The sequence below is a fragment of the Chiloscyllium plagiosum genome, chromosome 10 (genome assembly GCF_004010195.1).
Source record: "Chiloscyllium plagiosum isolate BGI_BamShark_2017 chromosome 10, ASM401019v2, whole genome shotgun sequence".
Taxonomy (NCBI): domain Eukaryota; kingdom Metazoa; phylum Chordata; class Chondrichthyes; order Orectolobiformes; family Hemiscylliidae; genus Chiloscyllium; species Chiloscyllium plagiosum.
In genome coordinates this window covers 30,485,272-30,490,045 of record NC_057719.1, presented here as the reverse complement: position 1 = coordinate 30,490,045, position 4,774 = coordinate 30,485,272, and the positions used below count along the sequence as shown (strand labels likewise).

The window sequence follows — 4,774 nt, the reverse complement described above, 5'->3', positions numbered from 1 at the left end:
ATGGAATGAGCTACTAGAAGAAGGGGTGGAGGCTGGTACAATTACGATATAAAAGGAATCGAGATGGGTATATGAATAGGAAAAGGTTAAGAGGGAAATGGGCCAATTCCTGGCAAATAGGACTAAATTAATTTAGGGTATCTGGTCGGCATCGAAGAGTTGGACCAAAGCGTCTGTCTCCATGCTGTACATCTCTATAACCCTATGATGGTCCACTTTGAAACTTAACCTTCAGTCCCAGAGGTTAATCATTCTCCAACAAACATGATACATAACAGAAATTGTCACGGCAGTAAAATTCCTCAAAGAAGTAGTGCTATTCCAGGAGCAAGCAGACATGTCATCAACTAAAACTTACATGTATACCACTAGAAGACCTGATACTTTAAAGGTTGTGTCCAACGTATGTGTTGGGACAGGCAAACTTAGAACAGGAAGTTTTGTTCATGCCTTAGTAACACACTAATGATAGTGTGTGCATTTTAAAATTTTATTAAAAGCAAGATGTTTGGATAAATACCTGCATGCGCTGTTTGCATAATGGTATTTCCTGATGTCATTGTATGCAAATAAAAGTCTTGGCAATTGCCCCATTTTTGCGCATTCCATGGAACTGTGTGTCTCTTTTCAAATATGTGGCTAGACCTGTTGATTATTTCCAGAATTTTGTGGTTTTTCTTTCAGGTTTCCAGTCTCTGCACCACGTTGGCTTAATTTTAAAACGTATGTGCGCTGATGGCAGAAGGGTGGAACTATCAAAGTAGCAACATGTGTTTATGACAAGCAGCTTAATGCCAGTGTCAGCCCTGAAGCCAGCTGTCTGTCCCATGCCATGCATTCTCTGTGCCCAATACATTTCATTTGTCTGAGGTAATGGATTCTTCAATACTACAACCACTTCCCAATATCACTTCTCCAAGAAGAAGGCTACGACTAAACAACGTGAATTTAACATGCGCTAAACATTTGTGTGGAAGTAAAATATTTGTTAGACCAATCGCGAGCAATATGACTCCCACGCCATACACCCTCCCACTCAAAATATGTGAACGGTCAAAGTGCGAACCGAAAATGTGGGAATTTAAGTAGTGCGGCGGAGGAATCCTGGGGTGGGCGTGAGTGGGGGAATTGAAAGCGCGTGCGCCGGTTAGCGCGGACGGAGACGTTGTTGTGGTGAGAAGGCTGGCGGCGCGGAGGGACAATTACCGGGAATGGGGAGGTATGCGGTTTGTGGTTGATTATCCGTTGGAGCGGCTCCAAGAAGCGATCCTTCTGGAACAAGAAGGTAATTTGGTGGTAAGTGGCGGGAGGACCGTGTACATCTCTTTTTCCCCAGAATATGCTGATATTACTGCCGTTCATGCATTCGGTTCGCTTGTGATCTTGAGCGAAGCTTAACGGTGAACGGAGATTTCTCCCTTAACCTCCACCCCCGTCTGTCCCTCAATTTGGAGGGAGGCAATGAAGTCTAAGGGTGTGTCATTAATTGGTTTTGTTACTTTAATTGTTTGCTTTAAGTGGGATGGAAGCGATTTCCTCTGTGTGACACTCGGGCGGAGGTTTCCTGATTGTTCTTATTTACAAAACTCGCCAGGAATGTTGTTGTTCAGCCATCACATTGTCTACGCGACTGGCGATGTTTGCGGTGTCAGTCTGTTGAATACTGTCTAAACGTCGCACCTGTTAATGCCTCTAAACTTTTGTCTCCGCAGTATTATATAGGAAAGTTTAATTATTTAGATCCTGCTGTTGCTTCCTCAGCAGATGTTTTAACAGCTACTTTGTTTTAAAACGAATTGCTCGTCTCAGAAGTCGCACGGTTTATTGTCGCGATTTTCAAAATGTTCATTTTAATTTGCCTTGACACAATTTTGAGCCAGGGTGTATTTCCTTGCGTATTTCGTCTTGGCATGTGATGAAATGCTGTACATTATAAGGTTTGTTTTGTTCAAGCAGAAGTAAAGCCCATTATAGATTGGTTAGAAATTGACAACTGAAAAAAATGCTTACTGAGCACGATTTAAATCGGGTTGTTGTACTTTTAACATGGTAAAATCCTACTGTAATGGTACAGGAGATCATTTAACGCATTGAGTCCACGATAATTCTGTAAGTAGATCTTCCCTGCGCTTTTCTTATAGACCCCACCCCCAGCGTCCGTCCAATTTTCTTCTAAAGTCTTTGCAGTGCTATTTTTGTGTTGGCTTTTTTAAAAGTAGCACTTTTTAAAGCATTGAATACAATTTCTAAACTTTTTAAAGCCTGTTGACACTATTTGGATATACACTGGGACACTACTATAAATATGCTTGCCAACCCATTACCTTCAGAAATATCTGAGGTTCTCTAATTCTGGGTTCATGTGCATTTCCAGTAATGATTGCTCTTCTGTTGTCTAAGCTCTGGAATCCCCTCTATTCACCCTTCTATGTTTTTAACCTAATTTTCCTCCTTTCGGGACCCTTTAAAATTTGATCGGAAGGAAGTTTTGTGGTCAGTTGACTTAATATTTCCTTATGTGACAGATGGTTGCGCTTTTTAAAATACTTTTGTGAAGCATGTTAGAATATTTCATTTTGTTAAAGGCTTTATATAAATGTTATGTTATAATAGGTCTGCTATAGTGAAACTTGATTTTTAAAAATTCTGTGAGTGCAGCCACCCTCTTTAAAATGAACAATAGAGATAACATTTATTTGTTTGATTTGACATAGGTCTTACTTTATTAATTTCTTTTGGAGCATCTTGCCTTGAAACTGTTGGGATATGACTGCACTACTGCATCAAGTATGTGTGTTAGACACTGCAAAAGATTCAGCTGTGAAATAACAGTCTCACCACATGATTCACATGGACTAAATTATAACTGGTGGACAATATGAAAGCTGGGTCCTAATTTTTTGAAGGTGTTTTGTGAGTTTTTACTTGGAGTTTTGTTTCATGGACCTTCATGTTACGTTTAGAAAGTTCAATAAAATGTCAATGTGAACTGAATTTTTATGTAAACAGCATCAAACTTTCCTGAGGGATAATAAGCTGTCATTGATACATACAATTACTGTTTAAACAGCTAAACATCAGATTTCATTTTAACAAGTTATAGCTGAGGAAAGCTATATGGTTCATATCACTGAATTGATCCCATCCTGAAAGATCCTAAAGTCAAAACATTTCAGCATCCAGATTTCGATAATAGGTTCATATATACCTTCTAATCCAATTCATTTGACAGTATCTGAGATGCATCCTCGTTTCACTTCTTATACATGCGGGTTTCGGGCCATCTATAAAGTTAGGCTTAGATTGACTTCTTTCCCTGAAATGTCACTGTGAGTTGGTTTTAAATTGTGCAGCCTGAGCATATCTAGTGTCTGTTTGTTTGTTTGTATGTGTTTGTGTTGCTGCTGTCTTTCTGTGAGACAGAGGAAATGACCTGGTTATATCTCTTACACCACATTCTTTAAATTTTAGTAACTGTGTTTTAAGCAAGCAATTTATTATTAATGTTCACTTTTCAGAAAATAAATACAATGCTGAGATCATTCACTTGGTTTCATAAATGTGTGTTTTGATGACTTAAATAATTGTTTTTTATGTATGGAAATCAAGTGGTATGACAAAGAGCATAGAAATGAGTGTTAAAGGTTTAGATGGAGAGGAATTCGTCAAGTGCGTACAAGACAATTTTCTGATTCAGTATGTGGATGTGCCTACTAGAGAAGGTGCAAAGCTTTGACCTACTCTTGGGAAATAAGGCAGGGCAGGTGACTGAGGTGTCCATGGGGGAGCACTTTGGGGCCAGCGACCATAATTCTATTTGTTATAAAATAGTGATGGAAAAGGATAGACCAGATCTAAAAGTTGAAGCTCTAAATTGGAGAAAGGCCAATTTTGACAGTATTAGGTAAGAACTTTTGAAAGCTGATGTGTGCATGGGAAATCGTGTCTCACAAACTTGATTGAGTTTTTTGAAGAAGTAACAAAGAAGATTGAGGACAGAGCATTAGGTGTGGTCTATATGGACTTCAGTAAGGTGTACAACAAGGTTCCCCATGGGAGACTGATTAACAAGGTTAGATCACATGGAATACAGGTATATGAATATGGAGGGATATGGGCTGGGTGCAGGCAGGCGGGACTAGATTGAGTTGCAATATCTGGTCAGCATGGACAGGTTGGACTGAAGGGTCTGTTTCCATGCTGTACATCTCTATGACTCTATGTGAGAATATGAATTAAGATCAGAAGTAAGCGAGCATAAGAGGTACAGTTAGTGAGTTTACAGATGACACCAAAATTGGAGGTGTAGTGGACAGCGAAGGGGGTTACTTCAGATTACAACAGGATCTTGACCAGATTAGCCAATGGGCTGAGAAGTGGCAGATGGAGTTTAATTCAGGTAAATGCGAGGTCCTGCATTTTGGGAAAGCAAATCTTAGCAGGACATATACACTTAATGGTAAGGTCCAAGGAAGTGTTGCTGAACAAAGAGACCTTGGAGTGCAGGTTCATAGCTCCTTGAAAGTGGAGTCGCAGGTAGATAGGATAGTGAAGAAGGTGTTTGGTATGCTCTGCTTTATTGGTCAGAGTATTGAGTACAGGAGTTGGGAGGTCATGTTGTGGCTGTACAGGACATTGGTTAGGCCACTGTTGGAATATTGAGTGCAATTCTGGTCTCCTTCCTATTGGAAAGATGTTGTGAAACTTGAAAGGGTTCAGAAAAGATTTACAAGGATGTTGCCAGGGTTGGAGAATTTGAGCTATAGGGAGAGGC

General features: G+C 39.9%; 1 protein-coding gene across 4 annotated transcripts in view; it reads left to right on the top strand.

Annotated features, from left to right (window-relative positions):
* Positions 1-1,157: 1,157 nt before the first annotated feature.
* Positions 1,158-4,774, top strand: part of ptpn21 (protein tyrosine phosphatase non-receptor type 21) — an 87,083-nt gene continuing 83,466 nt past the window's right edge. The window contains exon 1 of one of the 4 annotated variants that reach the window (XM_043697288.1): positions 1,158-1,285. The gene's annotated coding sequence lies outside the window, so the exon portion shown is untranslated. Of the gene's footprint in view, positions 1,297-1,454; positions 1,475-1,828; positions 1,938-4,774 lie in introns of those variants that run through there. The other 3 variants (XM_043697286.1, XM_043697290.1, XM_043697289.1) reach the window with 3 other exon arrangements.